At 41.8% G+C, this 25,510-nt stretch overlaps 1 protein-coding gene across 1 annotated transcript in view; it reads right to left on the reverse strand.

The window, feature by feature from the left end:
- The window catches only part of OASL (2'-5'-oligoadenylate synthetase like), a 53,168-nt gene extending 35,009 nt beyond the window's left edge, over nucleotides 1–18,159 (reverse strand). Inside the window, exons 1-2 of the mRNA XM_063784811.1 lie at nucleotides 17,947–18,159; nucleotides 14,479–14,633 (exon numbers count right to left, since the gene is read on the reverse strand). The gene's annotated coding sequence lies outside the window, so the exon portion shown is untranslated. The remainder of the gene's footprint in view (nucleotides 1–14,478; nucleotides 14,634–17,946) is intronic.
- Between the last annotated feature and the right edge of the window lie 7,351 nt (nucleotides 18,160–25,510).

The following is a 25,510-nucleotide window of genomic DNA, read 5'->3' on the forward strand; positions in this document are numbered from 1 at the left end:
ACCCCACTGGTACTGCAGCCTGGGTGACAGAGACACTGTCTCCAATAGATAAATAAATAAATTTAAATGAATTAAAATGAAATGAAATAAAACATTCAGTACTTTGGTCCTACTGACCTCATTTGACGTGCTCAAGGGCTGCCCAGAAATAGTGGCTATTGTATTGGACGGTGAATATATAGAACCTTCCCACAGGGTGCGGTGGCTCACACCTGTAATCCCAGCACTTCGGGAGGCCAAAGCGGGAAGGTTGCTTTGAGCCAAGGAGTTCGAGATCAGCCTGGGCAACAGGGCAAAACCCTGTGTCAACAAAAAAATCAGCCGGGGGTAGCGCTGCATGCCTGCAGTCCCAGCTTCTCGGGAAGCTCAGGTGGGGCGATCGCTTGAGTCAGGGAGGTTGAGGCCGCAGTGAGCCGAGACCGCGCCATGGTACTCCAGCCTGGGCAACAGGGCAAGACCCTGTCTACAAAAAAGAACCTTCCTATCATCATAGAAAATTCTATGAACAGTTCTGACTGAAACATATTGTTGTGCATATATTTTGTATGCATCTATTTCGTATGCGTAGAGGCATGTGTATATGTATAACCATTTTTGAGACTTCTAATTTGGAAGTAATTACAGATTCACAGGAAGTTGTAAAGATAGGACAGAGGCGTCTGGTGTGTCCTTTACTCAGTCCCCCTCAATGCTCACATCTTACACAGCTATAGTGGAATGTCAAACCCAGCAAATTGACATCAACACAATGTTTGTATTCGTTGTGTGACATATCATCACATGCAGGGATTCCTGTAACCACCACTGCAATCAAGATGGAGAACTATTCCATTACTGCCAAGACGGGCCTCATGCAGCTTCTTCATAGTCACACCCACCTCCCTCCCCTCCTCCATCCTGAAATCAGGGAAACCATTAACCTCTTTTCCATCTCTGTTGTCTTATCATTTTGAGAATATTATATACATGGAACTATATGGTATGTGACCTTTTGAAATTGGCTTTTCCCCTCCACTAAGCAAAATGCTTTTGATATCCACTGGTGTTGCATGTCTTTTTTGTGTGTGTTTTCTTTTGTTTATTTATTTTTTTGAGGCAGGGTCTCACTCTGCTGCCCAGGCTGGAGTGCAGTGGCACGATCTTGGCTCACTGCAACCTCCATCTCCTGGGTTCAAGCAATTCACATGCCTCAGCCTCCCGAGTAGCTGGGACTATAGGCATGGGCCACCACACCTGGCTAATTTTTGTAATTTTTGGTGGAGATGGGGTTTCACTGTGTTGGCCAGGCTGGTCTCCAACTCCTGTCCTCATGTGATTTACCTGGCTCGGCCTCCCAAAGTACTGGGATTACAGGCGTGAGCCACTGCGCCCAGCCATCACTCTTGTTACAGATTATTCAAGATTTGACTTCAGTCCCTAATCTGCCTGCCTGCTATTTAGTTTTTGGAGTCCTCAGGTACTTGCTTTCTAATGTCTGTCCAGAGTTTTAGTTGTAATTTGTGAGATGTTTACTACATCTTGGCTGGCACCGGAAGTTTATAATCACTTTTGAAATAACTATATTTATAGTTACACAAGAAATAAAATATTTTCTAGTTCTTTATAAATATTGAAAATGTGATCATAGTGCACTAAAATATAAATGGTGCTTATCTACGAATAGTAAGGGCATTCATTTGAGGGGTTTTTTTTGGTATTTTCCTATATTTTTGTGACTCAATGTATGATTTTTGTAATTAAAAACATTATGAAGCAATTTTGACTTCAGATTCCTCTGTAACCTTAATTTAGACATTGGATTCCTTGACCAGAGGACACAGAATAGTAGAAAAGGAAGAATATCGGTGTCAGGTGGAGTTAGTGACTAAGTACTGCAAGAGATGTCCTTGCAAATGTTGTCCCTGGTCCCAGAAGACTCTCCAAGATATTCATGGCAGGAAATCAAATGGAACCAGTATATTCGACTCTAGAAAAATACAGCACTCTTGTCTTAATAAGGATGAATGAAAGCTAGAAGACTAAAATGCAACTAAGAAAACTTAGGGCTGGGCATGGTGGCTCACGCCTGTAATCCCAGCACTTTGGGAGGCCGAGGCAGGAGGATCACCTGAGGTCAGGAGTTTGAGACCAGCCTGGCCAACATGGTGAAAGCCCGTCTCTACTAAAAATATAAAAAATTACCCAGGTGTGGTGGCGCATGCCTGTAATCCCAGCTACTCGGGAGGCTGAGGTAGGAGAACTGCTTGAACATGGGAGAAGGAGGTTGCAGTGAGCCGAGATCATGCCAGTGCGCTCCAGCCTGGGCGACAGAGTGAGACTCTCTCTCAAGAAAAAAAAAAAAAAAGAAAGAAAAGAAAACTTAAAGGCCGAGTATGGTGGCTCACACCTGTAATCCCAGCCCTTTGGGAGGCCGAGGAGAGTGGATTGCCTGAGCTCAGGAGTTCAAGATCAGCCTGGGCAACATGGTGAAACCCCATCTCTACTAAAACACAAAAAAAGAAAAAAAAAATTAGCTAGGCGTGGTGTTGCGTGCTTGTAATCCCAGCTACTTGGGAGGCTGAGGCTGAGGCACGAGAATTGCTTGAACCTGGGAGGTGGAAGTTGCAGTAAGCCGAAATTGTGCCACCACTGAACTCCAGCCTGGGCAACAGAGCAATACCGTCTCGAAAAAAAAAAAACCAGAAAGGAAGAAAACTTAGTGCTTGAAAAGCTCAAGCAAATGCTGAATTATGTGCAATGTACTCCCTTCTTCCTAATACAGAAACAAAGTCCTTCTTGTTGCTTGTTTACCGATGTTTATTCAAACAGGATCTCTAACTCTATAGATAACTTTGTTGTAGGCATTTTCTGTGCTGGTCAAAACCGGTGGAAATAGGTATTCTAGGGGCGTTTCCACCTCTGGAAATAGAGATGGTTGAGAGAGCAAGAGGAAAGGTAAAATACATTTTTTTCTTATACAGACAAATAGTCTCCATTTGAAACACATCCCCGTAGAGGCGGGAATAGGAACTTCACGTTGTGAGTGTTTGAGGTCATATGAATTGTGCGCCTCCCATCAAGACAGTGCCTTTCAATCAGTAGAAGAACTTTATTATAACATATGTTAAAGTACTTGAACACCCTCAAACCCATTCTTAAGAGAATACGCATTCCATTTCTGGTTCTGATCGGGATTCCCCTTTTCTTTGTGTTTTTCTTCTGGATCTGGAAAGCAAAGATGCTGCCAGAGCTCTGCAGCAGAGGGACCTTAGGGCACATGCAGATGTGTGGACGAGCCAGAAGCCAGAAGGGCAAAGTTGTATCTTTTTAAGCAACCATGGAAGCTCGAATTTCTGTTTTGAAGCTCAGGGTTTGCTAGTAACACTCCTGATCATTTGCCTTCGACTCCGTATTTAAAGATTCTTTTTTTGAGACACTGTCACCCAGGCTACAGTGCAGCGGCATGACCACAGCTCACTGCAGCCTCGACCTCCTGGCCTCAAGTGATCCTCCCACCTCAGCCTCCCGAGTAGCTGGGACCACAGGTGGATGCTACCATACCTGGCTAATTTTTTTGTGCTTTTTGTAGAGACAAGTTTTCGTGATGTTGCCCAGGCTGGTCTTGAGCTCCTGGGCTCAAGCAATCTGCCTACATTGGCTTCTCAAAGTGCCGGGATTACAGGCGAGAACCACTGTGCCTGGCCTGAAGATTCATTAAAGCTGCATTTCCTTCCTGTTCAGTCGTATTCTCAGCAGCCATTGCCACTCCCAGGTGAAGTCTGATTTGCTTAAGATAATGTTAGATGTCTTTCATTCTAGCAAAATAAACCAAATCTAGATTTATGGTTAAGGCATTTTTGATTTAGGGTGATATGTTAAAAGTTGAACTATAGTTTAGTACTTTCCCAGGGGAAACCATGCTATAAATATGTATTTGATTCCATGGTCAGCCTCTAACAAACCCTCTGAACCCAGAGAGTACCCTCTGATATTACCTAATTGCTAGGTAGTTTCTAACAAAATCAGTCAGTGCCATTTTATTTTTTTACTTTTTTTTTTTTTTTTTTTTCTGAGATCGAGTCTCACTCTGTCACCCAGGCTGGAGTGGCGTGATCTCAGCTCACTGCAAGCTCTGCCTCCCAGGTTCACACCATTCTCCTGCCTCAGCCTCCCGAGTAGCTGGGATTACAGGCGCCCGCCACCACACCTAAGTTTTTTTTTTTTGTATTTTTATAGTAGAGACAGGGTTTCACCATGTTAGCCAGGATGGTCTCGATCTCCTGACCTCGTGTTCCGCCTGCCTTGGCCTCCCAAAGTACCGAGATTACAGGCGTGAGCCACCGCACCCGGCCAGTCAGTGCCATTTTAGAAGGAAAATATAGATGATCTTGATGACTTTAGGGGTAAAGTGGGGCTTGTTAAAGAGGAAACAAAAGGCATAAATTTTATTTTAATGTCTTTAAAAAATTTTTTTAAATAATATATAAAAAAGTTTAAAATTTTAAATAATTGAGATGAGGTCTTGCTATGTTGCCCAGGCTGGCCTTGAACTCCTGGGTTCAAGTGATCCTCCCCACTCAGCCTCCCAAAGTGCTGGGATTACAGGTGTGAGCCACTGTGCCTGGCCAAAAGGCATAAATTTTATACAAACCGGCTACCCATAGTCCACTTGATTCCCTGGCACTTAGAGAGCTGGATCCCAAATCATCATCATCATCATCATCATCATCATCATCCAGATTTGTAGAATAGTTTACTGCTTAAGAGCACTTTTCTATGCTTTATCCCATTTATTGTTCATTAGAAACCGGTTTTAGAGAGGAAGAGACTGATGCTCAGAGAGACAAAATAACTCATCCCTTACCTATCCCACAGCCCCACAGTCCCACAGGGCAGAGCTGGGATTTGAACCCCGGGGGTTCCTGAGTGCTCACCTTTGCCATCTTCAGCACCCTGACTTCTTGGTCCAGAATCAGCTCATTATAGAAGCACTGATCCCTCAAGAACTGCTCAGTTCAATGCCCGGCATCCTTCACTTCATCCTTCCAGTCTCCCTGGGGCTGGAGGCTGTTTTACGAAGGCAGACTGGAAGGATGTTTTATGAAGACATCCAGCCTGTCCCCAGGGGTGTCATACAGGTCCTGGAAGCCTGCCATCTCTGTGGGACCAGGAATGAATCGTCTCTGCCTCTGCCCAGCCCTGTAAGGGGCAACTCCCAGCCTTTGTCCAGTAGGCCACAGAACTGCAGAAGGGCAGGGAGATGGTGTGGGTTAGAGAGAGAGTTAGCTGCCCTTTTTCTTTCTTTTTTTTTTTTTTTTTTGATACAGAGTCTTGCTCTGTCACCCATGGCGTGATCTCAGCTCACCGCAACCTCTGCCTCCTGGGTTCAAGCGGTTCTCCCACCTCAGCCTCCTGTGTAGCTGGGATTACAGGCACCTGACACCACGCCCGGCTAATTTTTGGTATTTTTGGTATTTTTAGTAGAAACGGGGTTTCACCACATTGGCCAGGCTGGTCTCAAACTCCTGACCTCAGGTGATCTGCCCGCCTTGGGCTCCCAAAGTGCTGGGATTACAGGCGTGAGCCACCGACGGAAGAATCACTAAGCTTACTTTCCTCTTTTTAGGGTGCAGAGAGTGCTAGGGGGCCCTCCAGGCATCAGCTGAGCCTCCCTCTGCTGGGCTGCCTTAGTTCAGCAGCCATCTCTCCTGCCGGCTGAGAATGGAAACTGAAACTGAGCTTTGTTTTGTTTGTTTGGGGTTTGTTTTGTTTTGTTTTGTTTTAATTGGAAACAGAAAATTTGCTGAGCTTTGGAAGAGGAATTTTCTCTTTCCATTTGAGGTTGCCAGGAAAAAAGGCTGGAGATGGAGCCAAGTGCCCCTTGGGCTTCCTTGAGAGGAAGGTTCTCAGGCTGGGAGTTTCCCAGGGTGTCCTGGAGCTGGGCTGCCCCCACCTCTCCAGCCCCTATTTCCTGCTGCAGGAGGAGACCTTGTCTCCCTACGGGAACTCAGTAGTGTCTGCCCCGGGATCAGGAGGTGCTGGCTCCTTGGGGTGAGGGGATGGGGGCTTGGGCTGAGCCCCGGGAGTCCTGGGGCCTGGGATTGACTCTTTATTTTCTAAAAGCAAAGACATACTCACCCCTTTACTGCTTGTTTTGTTGCGTATATTTAGGTCTCCCCTATCCCGTCACCAATAATCCACAGGAAGGAGGTAATCTTTTTAAAAAATTGTCTTTAGGGGGCGCTGTTCTCTCAAGAACTTCATTTTGAAGAGCAAACTGACAGTTTGTGGTAGACACATTGGCTTTTAAAGATCTCAACTAGCGACCAGGCGCGGTGGCTCTCGCCTGTAATCCAGCACTTTGGGAGGCCGAGGCGGGAGGATCACTTGAGGCCAGGAGTTTGAGAGCAGCCTGGCTAACATGATGAAACCTCGTCTCTACTAAAAATACAAAAAAATTAGCCAGGCGTGGTGGCAGGCGCCTGTAATCCCAGCTACTTGGGAGGCTGAGGCAGGAGAATCACTTGACCCCAGAGGCGGAGGTTGCAGTGAGCCGAGATGGCATCACTGCACTCCAGCCAGACTGTCTCAAAAAAAAAAAAAAAAGGAAAGAAAGTAAATCCCACATTGATACCGTGGAGGCCATAAGTATGCACCTATAGGATGCATTTTAAAAATGCCCTAACAACGCATAAATATGTCACTGAGGTTTGTTAAGAATGTCCAGATTTCCAGCCTGGGCAGCATAGTAAAACTCCATCTCTACAAAATATACAAAAAAATTAGCCGGGCATGGTGGCATGTGCCTGTAGCTACTAGGGAGGCTGAAGTGGGAGGATCACCTGAGCCTGGGAAGTCGAGGCTGCAGTGAGCTGTGATCAAACCACTGCACTCCAGCCTGGGCAACAGAATGAGACCCTGTCTAAAAAAAATTAAAAATAAAAATGTCCAGATTCATGACAGCCTGTCTCTCACTCTGCTTAACAGAGTAAAAAATACTGAGCCCTGAAACACAGGCTTAGAAGATTCAAAAATTGCCTTGGAGAGGGAAAACCACTAAGTGGGAGATGCCTGTGAAGAGCTTGAGTTACAAAATCTTTTTGAAAACTGAAAGTGGAAAAGAGTAATATTTGTATATTACCCCATAACATACACAAATGTATAGCTGTATCTAAATAAATTAACGAAATATTGGAAGTGCATATTTGATTTCCCTTAAGCTTACGTAATTAGGGCTATGCCAATATATTTTTATTTTTCATTTATTTTTATGTTTTTCCCCATTGATCCATGTGATTCTGAAACACATTTTTATTTTCTCCCTGGCAAATATTTGTTATTAGTCCATTGGAAAAATTGATTGGATTTGGGGATCACCTTGCATTAGGGCATTTTTGGTATATGTACTTATATTTTAAAAGCTGTGAATTCCAATATATATTCTTAATAGGAAACTGCGACATTTTTGTCAATTTTCCTCTCTTCCACAAGATGATGCTCCACACCCACCTAAAACAATCACCATTTGTAGTTCCTAGGATCCTAGTACAGAAGAGACAGAGGGGATCTGCTTAATCCTTGTTTTTCAGAAGGCAGACAGGAGCCCAGAGTGTTTACCAGGGCTCTTTGACATTATGGTATTGATATTAACTCCAATAGCTATACTTATCAAGCACTTCGTGTATACCAGACTCTCTACACAGTTTATTTTATTCTTTATTTTTTTTGAGATGGGGTCTGGCTCTGTCACCCAGGCTGGAGTGCGTGGCATGATCTGGGCTCACTGCAACCTCACTTCCCAGGCTCAAGTGATTCTCCCACCTCAGCCTCCTGAGTAGCTGAGACTACAAGTATGCATCACTACGCCTGGCTAATTTTTGTACTTTTTTTTTGTAGAGATGGGGTTTTGCTATGCTGCCCAGGCTGGTCTCAAACTCCTGGGCTCCAGTGATCCACCTGCCTTGACCTCCCAAAGTGCTGGGATTAGAGTCACGAGCCTCCACACCCAGCCTCTTTTCACAGTTTAGTTCCCATAATCCCCACAAGACTCTGTGATGCAGGTTCACACCATGTTACATTATGAAGAAATCGAGTCTCAGCAAGATGATGTGGCCTGCCCAGAGTCACACACCAAAGAAGTGGACAAGCTGTGATTCAAACCCAGGTTCTCTGATTCTAAATGCCAGAGGTTTACCCACGACATTATCTTACTGCCCAAGGCACTTATTATTTATTGAGCTCCTACTACGTGCTGGGCACTGGGCGAGGCTTGGAGAATACATAAATGAATAAGGCAGCCCCATTCTACAGGCAGTAGTTTGTTATGTGTCTTCTCTACTGGGAATCTTCAGCGTGAGAAGCACGTGGTCCCAGGGTCTAGCACATTTCTTGGCACACAATGGGGCCTCAGTTAATGTTGGCTGAATAAATGAATGAATGACACCATGTTTCCTAGGAAGCAAAAGCACTTCAATCTTGTGACTATTTTTTAGTCCATAAAAGGGATAGATGGTGGAGGACAGAGAACTTCCTGGTGACCTTCTGCTTGCTCCGTCAAGGCATCTATCAAGGGTCCCCATCTTTGAGTATGGTGGCTCAACCACAGTGGACCACCCCAAAGGTCCTCTCTGGTTCTGCATTGCAGACACTCTGTGCATGGTGGTGCGGGACCTCCTTCCCGGAGGTGCTTGCTTCTTCATTTACCCCAGTGTTTCTTAACATTTTGAAGTCTTGTGAGCACCAGAGAAAATGATGAATGCAAGGGGCCCTCCCTCTAAAAAACATGTTTATGCTAATATTTTGCATGCAATTTCAGGGGCTTCCTGGACCCCAAGTTAAGAATCTCTGCTATGGGGCCGGACACGGTGGCTCATGTCTGTAATCCCAGCACTTTGGGAGGTTGAGGCGGGTGGATCACTTGAGGTCAGGAGTTTGAGACCAGCCTGGCCAATATGGTGAAACCCCATCTCTACTAAAAATACAAAAGAATTAGCCAGGCGTGGTGGTGGGCGCCTGTAATCCAAGCTGCTCGGGAGGCTGAGGCAGGAGAATCGCTTGAACTGGGGAGGCAGAGGTTGCGGTGAGCCAAGATCGTGCCACTGCACTTCAGCCTGGGTGTCAGACTCTGTCTCAAAAAAATAAAAAAAGAATCTCTGCTGTGGAAGATGCTTTTTTTTTTTTTTTTCAAAATTTTTATTAGAGATGGAGGGGCGTCTCGCTATGTTGCCCAGGCTGGAGTCAAATTCCTGGGCTCAAAGGATCTTCCTGCTTCATTCAGCCTCCTGAATAGCTGGGATTACAGTGCATGCCACCATGCTTGGCTTCTCCTGTGGAAGATTCTTGAGGACCAAAAGACATCCTAAACAAGAGTCACATCTCAAACCTTTTTATTGAATTCCTGTTTTTTGTGCATCATGCTGGGTGCTAAGGGATAGTGTAGGGAAAATCTCCAGCCTTCATATCAGTCAGAAGGGAGCCCTGGGGCAGCAGGGCATCTAGTCATCAGCCTCTCAGCTCTCAAGTCACATGTGGGACTGGAATCCGGGTGTTTCCCACCTCCCCAGTAAGCCTGCAACTTTTTCTTCCATCTGGCTCCCATTTTAGAGCCTTGCATATGTTTCTTCAAAGGAAGCCTGGATAATCCTGAATTGCCTCTAATAACCACATTCTTCTTTTTTTTATTATTTTTATTTTTATTTTTTTTTTTGAGACAGAGTCTCGCTCTCGTTGCCCAGGCTGGAGTGCGGTGGTGGGATCTTGGCTCACTGCAACCTCTGCCTCCTGGGTTCAAATGATTCTCCTGCCCCAGACTCCTGAGCAGCTGGGATTACAGGCACAAGCCACCGCCCCTGGCTAATTTTTGTATTTTTTGTAGAGACAGGGTTTCGCCATGTTGACCAGGCTGGTCTTGAACTCCTGGCCTCAGGTGATCCGCCTGCCTCGGACTCCCAAAGTACTGGGATTGCAGGTGTGAGCCACCGCGCCTGGCTGGAACCACATTCTTTAATTCTTGTTTCCAACAGGTATTCCCAGGAAGTACAAAAAGCGGTTCCACTCAGGGTTCTAAGTTCGAAGTTGCCCTCATCCCAACCATCATCAACAAAACGCCAGAATGATTTTCTTCTTCTTTTCGTTAATGGTAAAAATAAGATTTTGCCATTTGTTGGGAGCATACGTATTGAGCACATTTGGGGAGCTTGTGACTCTGGGTCACAAAATAAGACTGGGTTTTTGGAAATGTGGGTGGATAAGGTGGAGTGAGAGGGGCGGGGTAAGCTCATGGCTGGCTGCAAAAGCCTATCCAGGGTTTGTGGAGCTTCTAAAATTTTCTAGATCCCTTTAAAGAAAAATGACATAAAATAGTGAATAAAAATTTCAGCTCAAAAGTGATGTTGTTTCTGACCTATTTTCCTTGTCTCTGAACAAGGTTTTTTTTTTTTTTTTTTTTTAAATAACATTTCTTACAAGATAGATCTACTGGCGATAAATTACTGATGAATTTTGCCTCAATGCGATTCTCCATTTCCCTCATTCTTTCTGCATTTATGAAATGGAAATCTATATTCTTCCAAAATGCCCCACCATTTTTTGCTTACCTGAAAGTTCTTTATTTCTCTTTCACTTTTGAAGGATAATTTTGATAGGTACAGAATTCTAGGTGTGGGGGCTTTTTCTTTCAACACTAGGTATTTTACTCCACTCTCTTCCTTCTTATGTGGTTCCTGACAAGAAGTTCAATGTAATTCTTTTTTTTTTTTTTTCCCCTGAGACAGGGTTTCACTCTGGTGCCCAAGCTGGAGCACAGTGCCATAATCTTGACTTACTGTAGCCTCAACCTCCCAGGCTCAAGTGAGCCTTCTGCCTCAGCCTCCCGAGTAGCTGGAACCACAGGCAAACACTGGCAAGCCTTGCTAATATTTCATATTTTTTGTAGAGATGGGGTTTCTCTATGTTGCCCAGGCTGGTCTCAAACTCCTGAGCTCAAGCAGTCCTACTGCCTTGGCCTCCAAAGTGCTGGGATTATAAGTGTGAACCACTGCACCCTGCCCAGTGTAATTCTTATACTAGTTCCTCTATGAGTAGTATGTATATTTTCCTTTGGCTTCTTTCAAAGTTTTTTTTTTTTTTCTTTTTCTTTTTTTTTTCGAGATGGAGTCTTGCTCTGTTGCCCAGGCTGGAGTGCAGTGGTGTGATCTTGGCTCACTGCAAGCTCTGTCTCCTGGGTTTAAGCAATTCTCCTGCTTCAGCCTCCTGAGTAGCTGGGACTACAGGCACCCATCACCTCGCCCAGCTAATTTTTGTATTTTTAGTAGAGACTCTTTCACCATGTTGGCCAGGCTGGTCTCGAACTCCTGACTTCAAGTGATCAGCCCACCTCGGCCTCCCAAAGCGCTGAGATTACAGGCCTGAGCCACTGTGCCCGGCTTCTTTCAAAGTTTTTATCTTTGATTTTACAAAATTTGAATATGATATGATGAGATATTGACTTCTTTGTATTTATCCTGTTTGGTGTTCTGAGATTCCTGGATCTATGGCTTGGTGTCTGTCAATAATTTTGGTGAGTTATCAGCCATTATTAGTTAAAATATTTCTTCTGCTTCTTTCATTTTTCTCCTTTTAGAATTCCCTTTACGAAGATGTTATACCTTTTGTAATTGTCCCGCCATTTTTTGATATTTTTTTCTGTTTTCCTCAGTCTTTTTTTCTCTTGCTTTTCAGTTTGGGAAGTTCTATTGACATTTTCTCAGGTTCACGGATTTCTTCATCAACCACGTGCAGTCCACTGACGGGGTCCATCGAAGGCCTTCTCCGTTTCTGTTACGGCATTTTTTATTTCTAGCATTCCCTTTTGATTCTTAGAGTTTTCACTTCTCTACTTACATCCCATTGGTTCTTGAATCTCGTCCACTTTTTCCATTAGAGCCTTTAGCATATTAATCATAGTTATCAGTCTGATAATCATCAAATCTCTGTATATTGCAGTCTGGCTCGGATGCATGCTCTGTCTCTTCATACTGTGGTTTTTGCCCTTTAATATGCTTTGAACATTTTAGGATGAAGATGAGAGAGTTGTTATGTTTCAAAGAAAATAGGTACTGGTTGGGCACGGTGGCTGACGCCTATAATCCCAGCACTTTGGGAGGCCGAGGTAGGTGGATCACCTGAGGTCAGGAGTTTGAGACCAGCCTGGCCGACACAGTGAAACCCCTTCTCTACTAAATATACAAAAAATTAGCTGGGCGTGGTGGCATGCACCTGTAATCTGAGCTACTTAGGAGGCTGAGGCAGGAGAATGGCTTGAACCCGGGAGATGGAGGTTGCAGTGAGCCGAAATGGTGCCATTGCACTCCAGCCTGGGCAACAAGAGCCAAACTCCGTTTGGAAAAAAGAGTCTTCTCGTTATTTATCAGTTGGGGACAGGTGCTGAGGAGCGGCCATGCACTGAAAGAATTTTACTGGCTGTCCCAAGTGGTGTCCCCGAGCTCTCAAAATCTACGAGCTGTCCGAAAGCATTTGGGCTTTCTAAGTGGGTTTCACATAATGACTATGATAAACCTGTGGTATTTATGCACTAATACCTGTGCTGGGCTATGTGCCCACTGACACCAGCATATATTGTGGATAGTGTGTAGGAACTCTATAGGCTCAGATAATTCCAGACGTGTCAATACATACAGATGATGGAACTCTTTTGCACAGTGACTGGTGGTCCCACAGCTGAGTGATGATGGTGCATCCGTTGCTCAGAGCCTCGGCGCTGGAGCCACATGCTTGGGTTCCCATCTTGGCTCTTTTACTTAGGAGCTCATAAACTTGATCACATTCATCTCTGTCTCTTTTTCTCCAACCGGTGAAAGGTGAGAGTAAGCCATACCATACGTATGTGGTGACTTCTGAATTGTTCAATGTGTATAATGTTATCAGTGCAAATGCTCATGAAGCTTAATTATCAGTGAAATGCCTTGCTTTAGATTGCACGACTTAACAAGCTCAAAGATTCATGCAAGCCCGGGATTCCGAACTCCCAAGCCATTGTTCTTTCTATGACATCTTCCTGCTTGGTCTACAACCAACCACTTTATCCAAATTCATACTCAATGTTGAAATACTCAGATAAAGCTTTCAAAAGTGCTGTCTGTGTCTGGCTGAGTGCACACTCAATGGCCACTCCACATAAAAGGGCACATTAGGAGGCCTGGCACGGTGGCTTATGCCTGTAATCCCAGCACTTTGGGATGCCAAGGCAGGTGGATCACCTGAGGTCAAGAGTTCGAGACCAGCCTGGTTAATATGGGGAAACCCTGTCTCTACTAAAAATACAAAAAAAAAATTGTAAAAAGGGCACTATGGTCCTCCAGAGTGGTCCAGTTGCTTGAGTCATGGTCAACAGATGAGATGTGCGAATGAGATGAATACCAGTGTCCTGGGTGGAGCCGCTTATCTACTGACAAGTCTGCTGTGCTAAAAGTGGTGAAAAATATCATCTTGCCTTATTTATTCCTAACAAACGTAAGTGCCTCTAACCTTAGATTGCTTCCGAGTCACGGAACCAACAATATCTTAGCTCTTGGGAAGAACTCCGGGTGATGGGTTAGGGGAACAAGTCACACAATATATCAAAACAATATAAACAGTTTTTCAGAGCTGCAGCTCTATATGCAAACTTGTACAATTATCACCTTATTTTTAAATTTATCTTTATATATATATATATATCCATATGACTTACTTGTTTCTCGGTGTGAATAAATCTGTATATTCTTGGTTAATAGTGTCTACCGATTCATTTCATGTCCCTATCTTTATTCAATATGGGCTACTCTTTGGATGAGAAAAAAATGATTGTACTTGAGTATATTTACCTTTGGAAAGGTAAGCAGGTTGGGTGATTGACTGTAGTTGATACCTCTATGATTCTGCATAAACTCATTTATAAAATAAACTCAAATCATAAAATAAATAATAAAAAATAAAAGTGGGTCTTGTTTTACACACGAACACATAGACAATACACATTCTTATTATCTCTTTTTTAAAAAGTTGATTTATGAATATAAATGACATATCCCAAGTTTACTAAACTAAATAAACATTTCATCAAGAGGAAAGACATATTAAAAGCAAAGATAGGTAAACTTGATTGTGTGAAAAGCCACAAAGACATCTGCATCTTTCTAGGTTTGCTCCAAATTTTTGAAATTAATTATTCTAGTAGCTACTTAATTAGGTAAAAAAACTGCATTACAACAAACTTTGCCATATTTTCCCCAGGAGTATACCTAATTGGGCAGTTTGAGGGGTACAGGATGTAATAGGAAATAACACATGTTCTTTAAAGGAAAAATTCAAAGGGAACCTGCTTGATGCTAGAATCAAATATATAAATTAAGGAATAAAATAGATATCCAAAACACATTTATAACTGCATACGAAAAATACAGAGGACAATTTTTAAATACATTTAAGAGGACAGCATTCAACAGACCAGTGTGAACATACCTCTAATGCAGGAACTCAGGTTTCCCATAAGAAAGACCAAAATCTGGCCAGCGCGGTGCAGAGTGAGACTCTGTCTCCACCACGCCCGGCCAGAGGTTCCATTCTTGAAATTCCATCACCAGATATTTCTACCATTCCTAAGTGATCTAATATTTCTAGAAGCAATAAGCAAACTGTTCAGAATTAGATAAAAGACAGCATAAATAGATATTCAGTTATAAAAATCATATTTCTCTAAAAGTTATATTTCTAAAAGTCGTATTTCCCTAAAAAGTCATATTTCTACTATTCCTGAGAGATCTAATATTTCTAGAACCTATAAACAAACTGTTTGGAATTAGATAAAAGATAGCATTAGTTGATATTAAATAAAAATCGTATTTTTTTTTACTTTTTAAAATATATTTTTTATTAAAAATAAAAAATATTTAATATTTTAATTAAATAAAAATCATATTTCTCTAACAATATAATTATCAAAGTTAATTTTTCCACTTATCTCTATATATTACTATGCATTTAGTTATCTCCCAATCTTTGTGAATTCATAGACGAATTTATCTATCATTGTGTATGTAAATGGCTGGCTATTCACTGAGTCTTTAGGGGAAAAAAATCACTATGTTTTCACCAGTGCATCTCCTGAGGGGGTGAACAGTTTGGGGGAATACATATATTTTTCTTTTTTTGAGACAGGGCCTTGCTCTGTCACCCAGGCTTGAGTGCGATTGTGCGATCACGGCTCACTGCAGCCTTGACCTCCCAGGCTCAGGTGATCCTCCCACCTCAGCCTCTCATGTAGCTGGGATGTAATAGGCAAGTGCCAGGAGTGGTGGCTCACACTTGTAATCCCAGCACTTTGGGAGGCCAAGGCAGGTGGACTGCTTGAGCCCAGGGGTTCGAGACCAGCTTGGGCAATAGGGTGAAACCTCATCTCTACAAAAAATACAAAGAGTAGCTGGGCCTGGTAGTGCACACCTGTAGTCCCAGCTACTCAGGAGGCTGAGGGGGTAGGATTACTTGAGCCTAGGAGTTTGAGGCTGCAGTGAGCCATGACTGCACCACTGCACTCCAGCATGGGCGACAGAACGTGATCCTGTCTCAAAAAGAAAAAGAAAAGGCCGGGTGTGGTGGCTCACGCCTGTAATCCCAGCACTTTGGGAGGCCGAGGTGGGCGGATCACGACATCAGGAGATCGGGACCATCCTGGCTAACATGGTGAAACCCCGTCTCTACTACAAATACAAAAAATTAGCCTGACGTGGTGGTGCGCACCTGTAGTCCCAGCTACTTGGTAGGCTGAGGCAGGAGAATAGCATGAACCTGGGAGGTGGAGCTTGCAGTGAGCTGAGATCGTGCCACTGCACTCCAGCCTGGGCGACAGAGCGAGACTCCATCTCAAAAAAAAAAAAAAAAAAAAAAAAAGAGGGAGAACACAACTAAGCAAAAGGCCCCCTAACAACCTCAACTGAATGTAGGATGTTGCCTAGAGGAACCAGACTAACCAGATCATGTTATTCAATATAATATTTTAGGGAAATTATCCCTAAATTGAGAACTTCTTCTATTTTTAGGTTTATTTCATATATTTGACTCAATCATGTGAACACCACTGCAAGAGGAGTTTTTTTTGTTTTTTGTTTTTTGTTTTTTTGAGATGGAATTTTGCTCTTGTTGCCCAGGCTGGAGTGCAATGGAGCAATCTTGGCTCACTGCATCCTCCACCTCCTGGGTTCAAGCGATTCTCCTGCTTCAGCCTCCAGAGTAGCTGGAATTACAGGTATGCACTACCACACCTGGCTAATTTTGCATTTTTAGCAGAAACGGGATTTCTCCATTTTGGTCAGGCTGGTTTCGAACTCCTGACCTCAGGTGATCCACCTGCCTCAGCCTCCCAAAGTGCTGGGATTACAGGTGTGAGCCACCACGCCCAGACAAGAGGAGTTCTGAGATACAATTTACACTGAATTGTGATGATTACAAACTTCCAAAGATAACTAGTCATACATTATGGTCCTAGGATCTTTTTAAAAATGTGATTCAGTAGATAACTTTAGAGAAAACAGCAAATGAAAGACCTCCAAGAATTCTCTCCTCCAAAAAAATCAATGAGAAAACTGGCAAAAATTATCACCATTAATATTTTTAGACCTCTAGAAATTAGCCAAAAGCTTGCAGTAATCCAGAGGGTGTTGATTAAAAACCAAGCAGAATCTCAATAAGAGCAGTGAGTTTTGTGGCAGTTTAATTTTCTCTAGTCCTATTTCCTACTCTGCAGTCCCACGGTAACCCAGAAAATTAAGGCCCACATTTGCCGTGACCAGCAACCTGCCAGCCACTGCAGGGAGCAGAATAGGACTGGAGCTCCCTCAAAGCCTCATTCCCAGAGAATTATCACTATTTGAAGTCATATTTGAAGTCTCTATAAGATTCCACCTTGTTAGACTGTATTTGACCTGACTTGAAGTTTGTCCAAGGCAAAAAAAAAAAGCCTTTTCTGTGGCACAACTATCAAAAACAATGAGAGGCAATTGTTTAACTTTGTGGCTGCTTGAAGTGGTGGATTACAGTTGGGGCAAACAATAGACTAACTAAAAAGCTTAAAAGAAAAGCTGGGAAGTGAGATGACCATATGGCTTGTGAAAAGTTCTGACACATTCCTGGGTATCTAGAAAATGAGCAGGGGTCCCATTCTCCGATAAGAGGAGCTCACTGTGCCTAAAATGCTTTCACAAACACTATGGTTCTTGCCAAAGATATTTTTCTATCTGGGATACTGGAATTTAGGTATGGGCTAGGAAGAGGACACCAAATAACCAGTCCCCATTAAAAACTGTGGGCACTTAGTCCCTAGTGAGCCTCCCTGGTGGTCAATGTTTCATACATGTTGTTGCAACTCGTTGGAGAAATTTTCTGTGCCTGTGTGATTTGTTTGGACAGGATTCTTAGAAGCTTGTGCCTGGTTTCCTCTGGATTTTGCCCCATGCACCTTTTTTCTTGTTTATTTTGCTAGGTGTGCTTTCACCATAAGAAATCACAGCCAGGTGTATGGCTATATACTGAGTCCAGTGGTTTATCCTAGAGAATCACTGAACCTGCGGTGCTCTAGGGCCTCTCCAACACAGGCTGATTGATACACTAGAGAAAAAAAGCAACCAATAGATACCATCCATGAGGAAGTCCAGGCATTGGATTTACTAGACAAAGATTATATTAGCTGTTTTAAATGTATTCAAAGAATTAAATAAAACTATATATAAAGAATTAAAATATAGTATGACGATTATGTTTCATCAAATAGAAAATAGTAATAAAGTTATAAATCATAAAAGAGAACTAAATAAAATTTCTGGAATTGAAAACTAAAACTACAACTAAAAATTTACTGGAGGGGTTTGTATTTGTTTCCTAGTGTTGCCAAAACAAATCATCTCAGTGGCTTAAAACAGCATAAAGTTATTTGCTTACATTGCTGGAGGATAGAAGTCCAAAGTTAAAGTGTCAGTTGGGCTGTGCTCTATTTGAAGGCTCTAGGGAATTATCTTTCTTTGCTTCTTTCTAGCTAATGGTGGTTGCTGGAAATCCTTGGCTTTCCTTGGCTTGCAGCTGCACCACTCCAATCTCTGCCTGTGTCATCACATGACCTTCTTTCCTCTGTGCCTGTGTCCAAATTTCCCTGCTCTTATAAGAGAAACAGTAACTGGATTAGGGCCCACCCTAATACAAGATGACCTCATCTTAATTGATTACATCTGCAAATACCATATTTCCAAATAAAGCCACATTTACAGGGACTAAGTAAGAGAGCCTTGAACATATCATTTTGGAGAACATGATTCAACCCACAACAGGGCTGAACAGCAGATTTCAGCAGGCATAAAATTCAGTGAGTTTGTAGATCGGTCAACTGAGATTATCTAGCCTGATGAATAGTAAGTTAAAAAAAAATAAAAGGAAAGAGCCTCAGAGAACTATGGAACCCTATCAAGCAATACCAACGTATGCATAAAGAGAGTCCCAGAAGGAGATGAGTGAGAGAAAGGAGATACAAGAATATGTGAAGTTATAATAGCCAAAAACTTCTCCAATTTTATGAAAAACACTAATCAAAATATGCAAGAAGTTCAATAAACTCCAAGTAGCATAAACTCACATCTTAATAAATTAATCAAAAGCCAAAGGCAAAGAAAAATCATGAGAGCGATAAGCAAGAAATAAATCATCATGTATAAAGGATCATTGGTAAGATTAACAACTACAAACTTTCAGTTTAAGATAAGTTCTAAGCATCTAATGTATAGCACGGTGACTGTAGTTAATTGTACTGTATTGTATACTTGAAATTTGCTAAGAGAGCAGATCTTAAGAATTCTCATTTCAAAAAAGTAACCATAATGTGATGAATGTCTTAATGGACTTGATTGTGGTAATCATTTCACAATGCATATGTGTATCAAATCAACAAACTGTACATTTAAAATATAAACAATGCTGTTTGTTAGTTATACCACAATAAAGCTGAAAGGAAGAATCCATGGAGGCCAAAAGGCAGTGGGATGACATATTCAAAGTTCTGAAAGGAAAAATAAATGTCAGCCAAGAATTTTATATCTAGCAGTGGTGTCCTTCAAAAAATGGAGACATTAAAGCATTCCCAGATAGAAAACATTTGAGAGAATTCATTGCTGTCAGACTAGCCCCATCAGAAACACTAAACAGAGTCCTTCCAGCTGAAATGAAGACAAGAGAGTAATTCAAATCCACATGAAGAAATAAAGAGCACAGGTAAAGTTATGTAAGTAAAAATGAGACAGTATGTCTAAATAAATAAAATGTATGGGGTGGACACGGTGGCTCATGCCTGTAATCCCAGCACTTTGGGAGGCCAAGGTGGGTGGATTGCTTGAGCTCAGGGGTTCGTAACCAGACTTGGCAACATGGTTTTACCATGTTGAGAGGCTGAGGTGGAAGGATGGCTTGAGCCTGGGAGGCAGAGGTTGCAGTGAACCGAGATCGCAACACTGCACTCCATCCTGGGCAACATAGTGAGACTCTGTCTCAATAAATAAATAAATAAAATGTATGTAGTAAACATGTATAAATAATGTATTTTTCCTGTATCTGTTCTGAAGGACAACTATGTAAAGCAAATATAAATCTATGTTCTTGAGCACACAATGAATAAAGACGTGTTTTGTATGACAATACCAACATACAGAATGGGGCATGGAACATGTATAGGAGAAAAATGTTTATATGCTATTGAAATTAATTAATCATACTTAAATGTAATAAGTTAAGATGTTAATTGTAGTCTCCAGGGCAACTACTAAAACAAAAAAATTCCAAAAATATATATGACAAAAGAAATGGCATAGGGATTAAATCAGCACAATAGGAAATACCTAACACAAAATAAGATGGTAATGGAGGAATATCAAAAGCAAAAGACATCCCACATATAGAAAAATAGCAAAATAGAATATTTCAATCATGTTAGTATTTTACTAAATCCCCATTGGTAATTAAATCAAATGGAGTTTCATTATACACTTCAGTTAACTGGCAGAGAGTGGTAGAATAGATAAAAAATGTGATCTACCTATATGCTGTCTACAACAGTCAAACTTTAAATTCAAGACACAAAGATGATCAAAGTAATAGAATAGGAAGAAATGCAGCAAGCAAGTATTAACCAAAAGAGAGCCAGAATGGCCTTATTAATATTAGATCAAATAGACGTAGGACAAAATTATTCCTAGAGATGAAGAAGAACATTTTATAAGGATCAAAGGGTCCATTCTTCGAGGGTATAATAATTACAAAATTGTTATAAAATTATAAATGTATAAATTATAAAATTGCATTTTGCACTTAACAACAGAGCTTCAAAATACATGAAGGAAAACTGACAGAATAGAAAGTTGAAGTAGACACTTCAACAATAATATTTGGAGAATTCAATACCTAACTTTAAATAGTGGATAAAAAATTAGGCAGAAAAGTTCAACAAGGAAGTAGAAGACTTGAACAATACTAGCTAAGGAACCTAATGGGCATCTATAGATTGCTCCATCTGGCAATAGCAAGACACACATTTTTCTCAAGCACACATCAAACACTCCCCAAAATAGACCATATGATAGGCAAGAAAACAAATCTCAATAAATTTAAAGTGATTAAAATCATACAAGTTATGCTTTCGGGCCACAGTGTAATAAAATCAATAATAGGCAGAAATTTAGGAAATCCACAAATATAGGTTAATCAAACAATACCACTTCTATATAGCTTATGGGTCAAAGGCACCATAATAGGAATTCATAAAATACTTTAGATGGATGGATACAATAACACAAAATATCAAAACTTAAGGGATACAACAAAAGCTGTGCATTGAGAGAAATTTATATCCTATATTAAATGTCTATATTAAATGCATTTAATATAGGAAATGCCTATATTAGAAAACTTGAAATAACTCAAATCGGTAACTTAATCTTCCACCTAAGAAACTGAAAAAAGAAGCACAAGCTAAACCAAAGAAAGCAGAATGAAGGAATAAATAGAGATTATAATGAAAATAAATAAAATGGAGAAAATAAACATAATAGAGAAAATCAATGACCAAAATTTCTTTGAAAATATCAAAAAAATTAACAAACTTTTAGCTAGACTGACCTAGAAAAAAAGAAGACTCAAATTAATACCAACCCTACGAAAACATAAAAAGATTATAATACCATGAACAATTGTATGGCAACAAATGATATAACCTAGATGAAATGAAGAAATATCTAGAAAGGAACAAACCTTGGCCGGGCGCGGTGGCTCACGCCTGTAATCCCAGCACTTTGGGAGGCCGAGGTGGGTGGATCATGAGGTCAGGAGATCGAGACCATCCTGGCTAATATGGTGAAACCCCGTCTCTACTAAAAATACAAAAAATTAGCCAGGCATGATGGCAGGAGCCTGTAGTCCCAGCTACTCAGGAGGCTAAGGCAGGAGAATGGTGTGAACCCGGTAGGCGGAGCTTGCAGGGAGCCAAGATCACGCCACTGCACTCCAGCCTGGGCAACAGAGCAAGACTCCGTCTCAAAAAAAAAAAAAAAGGAACAAACCAACAAAACTGAAAAAAAAAAAAAAAGGAAATCTGAATATACCTATAGCAAGGTATAGATTGAGTTATTAATTTTTTTTTTTAAAAAGTCAAAATCCCCATAAAGAAAAGCTCAGGGCACGATTGATTCACTGGTGAATTCTACCAAAAGTTTATAACAGAATTAAATCTTTCACAAACTTCTAAAACATGTAAGAGGAGGGGTCATTTCCCAACAACCCATTCTATAAGGTTAATACCTTGATATCAAAACCAGACAAAGACATTGCAAGAACAGGAAACAACAGACCAATATCTTTAATGAATACAGATGCAAAAAATCCTCAACAAAATACTTGCAAACCGAATGCAACAACAACAACAAAAAAGATGATACACGGGCCAGGCAGGGTGGCTCACGCCTGTAATCCCAGCACTTCGGGAGGCCAAGGCAGGCATATCGCTTGAGCCCAGGAGTTCAAGACCAGCCTGGGTAACATGGTGGAAGCTCATCTCTACAAAATATACAAAAAAAAATTAGCTGGGCGTGGTGGCATACTACTGTAGTCCCAGCTACTTGGGAGGCTGAGGTGGGAAGATCACCTGAATCTGGGGAGGTCAAGGCTGCAGTGAGCTATGGAGAGCCACTGCACTCCAGCCTGGGTGACAGAGTGAGACCCTGTCTCAAAAAAAAAAAAAAAAAGAAAAGAAAAGAAAAAGAAAAAAGAGAGAATGATGCATGATGACCAAATGGGATTAATTTTAGGAACGCAAGGTTGGTTCCAAAAATTTGTATCAATCAATGTTAATATACCATATTAATAAAACAAGGTTAAAAATGCATAATCATCTCTTGTGCGCCTGTGTCTTGATCATGGAGCAGCCTCCCCAGGTCTCCTCTGCAAATGGGCTCCGTGGCCCAGTGCCCCTGACCCCACCACCTGTGATCGTGTGCCAAGGCCAGAGAGGGGTCGCCGCCCAGGCCGCCTGGGTTCCACTTCTAGCAGCAGCTCCTGTGGCAATACCAAGTGCCCTGGGGAAGCCATCCCCCACCCACCGGCTTTCCCCAAGGCTGACCCAGGTCACTGGTGGGCCAGCTTATTTTTCGGGAAGTCCACCCTCCTGTTCATGGCCACGGTGTTGGAGTTGGTAGAGCACCCGGAACCCCCCAGGCCTGCAGCAGCATGACCACCTGGGGCCTGGCTTGGGAAACCCCGAGGAAGCAGCCTGGTGGCCAGACCAGCACAGCCCCATCCTGGACCCCCGTCCTGACCTGAGTGGCCACCACCAGCCCCAGGCCTATGGAGGGGCTAGGCCACCAGAGGCCCTGTCTGTCTCCCTCCCAGCTCCTCACCCTGTAGGACTAGGCAGCTGCAGCAAGTTGACTTTCACATCAACACAGCAGACACTGAAAAGGAGTGAGAAAGCCCCGCTCCCTACTGCCCCAGTACTTGTGAGCTCTCTTGATACCTGAAACTGTGCACCTGGCACCAAGTGGAAAATAAACTCCAAGCAACCAGAAAAACAAACAAAAAAAGCATAATCATCTCAATAGACTAAAAAATGATTTGGCAAAATGCAACACCCTATCATAATAAAAATAGTTGAAAAACTAGGAATAGAAGCTAACTTCCTCAACCTTATAAAGGGCATCTATGAAAAACCCACCACTACTTTATACTTAATGGTAAAAGACTGAAAAATTTCCCCTGATATTAAAAGAAGATAAGGATGTCCACTCTCACCCTACCCCCCACCCCCCGCCTTTTTTTTTTTTTTTTTCTAAGACAGAGTTTTGCTCTTGTTGCCCAGGCTGGAGTGCAATGGCATGATCTCGGCTCACTGCAACCTCTGCCTCCCGAGTTCAAGCGATTCTCCTGCCTCAGCCTCCTGAGTAGCTGGGATTATAGGCATGCGCCACCACACCTGGCTAATTTTGTATTTTTAGCAGAGATGTGGTTTCTCCATGTTGGTCAGACAGGTCTCGAACTCCTAACCTCAGGTGATCTGCCTGCCTCGGCCTCCCAAAGTGCTGAGATTACAGGCGTGAACCACCGCGCCTGGCCAACTCTCATCACTTTTGACCCAACACTGTAATGGAAATTCCAGCTACAACTACTAGGCAAGAAAAAGAAATAAAAAGCATACAAATGGGCAGGGAAGAAATAAAACTGTCCCAATTTGCAGATGACATGACACTGTATAGAAAACCATAAGAAATAAATGAAAAACTATTTGGACTAATAAGCAAGTTCAGCAATATTACAGGATACAAAATCAACAGGTAATAATTTTTCTCACCACAAAAATGATAAGTAATTGAGGTTGTGTATATATCAATTAGCTTGATTTAATTATCCCACATTATATTTGTAAATCACAATATCACTTTGCACCTCATAAATATATACAATTATAAATTATCAACTTACAATGAAATAAAAAAAATTTCTTGGGAAAGAATTACTGTGTCAAAGGATATGGTGCATTTTAAGGATCTTGATAACTAGCCAACTTGCTTTCCAGAAAGTTTATATGAGTTTATTCTTCCACTTGTCCATAAGAGAAGATTTCGAGGTTCTTTGAACATAATCCTATATTGAGAAATAATAATAATAAACCTTTGACAAGGCTTGGAGGCTTGATAAACCAATCAATTGTATTTCTATGAACTTGCAATAAACAATCTGAACTTGAAATTAAGAAAAAATTCCTTTTGCAATAGCATCAGAAATAAATACTTAGAGGCCAGGCACTGTGGTTCATGCCTGTAATCCCAGTACTTTGGGAGGTTGAGGTGGGCGGAAAATTTGAGGTCAGGAGTTTGAGACCAGCCTGGCCAACATGGTAAAACTCTGTCTCTACTAAAAACACAAACATTAGCCAGGAGTGGTGGCACATGCCTGTAGTCCCAGCTACTTGGGAGGCTGAGGTAGGAGAATCTCTTGAACCGGGGAGGCAGAAGTTGCAGTGAGCTGAGATCATGACATGGCACTCCAGCCTGGGCAACAGAGCAAGACTCCATCTCAAATAAACAAACAAACAAACAAACAAATACATAGAAATGAATTCATCAAAAGAAGTACAAAACTTGTACATTGAGAACTATGAAACATCATTTAAATAAATTTTAAAAGATCTAAAAAATGAAAAGACATATGTTCACAGACTGGAGTACTTAAGATGTTATATTCCCCTAATTCATTGACAAATTCAGCAAATTCCTGTAAGGATTCCAGCTGCCTTGAAACTGACAAGGTGATCCCAAAACTCATAAAGGAATAGAAACCAATGTAGAGAAAATAATCTTAAAAAAGAACAAGGATTCAGACTTCCCAACTTAAAAACTTAATATAAAGGTAGTATAATCAATCTGTGCAGAACTGGTGAAAAGATGGATGTATACATCCATGAAATAGAATTGAGAGTCTGGAAGTAAACCCTCACATTTACTGTCAATTTTTAAAAAGTGTGGCAAGGCCAAAGACAGAATATTCTTTTCAACAAATGGTGCCAGGACAATGAGCATCCACATGCAAAGAATGAAGTTGGACAGCTAACTCACACCATACACAAAAGTCAATTTATGCCTGTAATGCCAACACTTTGGGAGGCGAAGGCGGGTAGATCACTTGAGTTCAGGAGTTTGAGATTAACCTGACCAACATGGTGAAACTCCAACTCCACTGAAAATACAAAAATTAGCCAGGCATGGTGGCACATGCCTGTAATCCCAGCTACTCGGGAGGCTGAGGCAGGAGAATCGCTTGAACCCGGGATGCGGAGGTTGGGATGAACCAAGATCACGCCATTGCACTCCAGCCTGGGAGACACGGCGAAACTCTGTCTCAAAAAAAAAAGAATAATTAAAAATGGATTAAAGGCTTAAGCCTTTGATAAAACATAAAACAAAAAACATAAAAGAGCTAAACT

The sequence above is a fragment of the Pan troglodytes genome, chromosome 10 (assembly GCF_028858775.2).
Source record: "Pan troglodytes isolate AG18354 chromosome 10, NHGRI_mPanTro3-v2.0_pri, whole genome shotgun sequence".
Lineage (NCBI taxonomy): Eukaryota > Metazoa > Chordata > Mammalia > Primates > Hominidae > Pan > Pan troglodytes.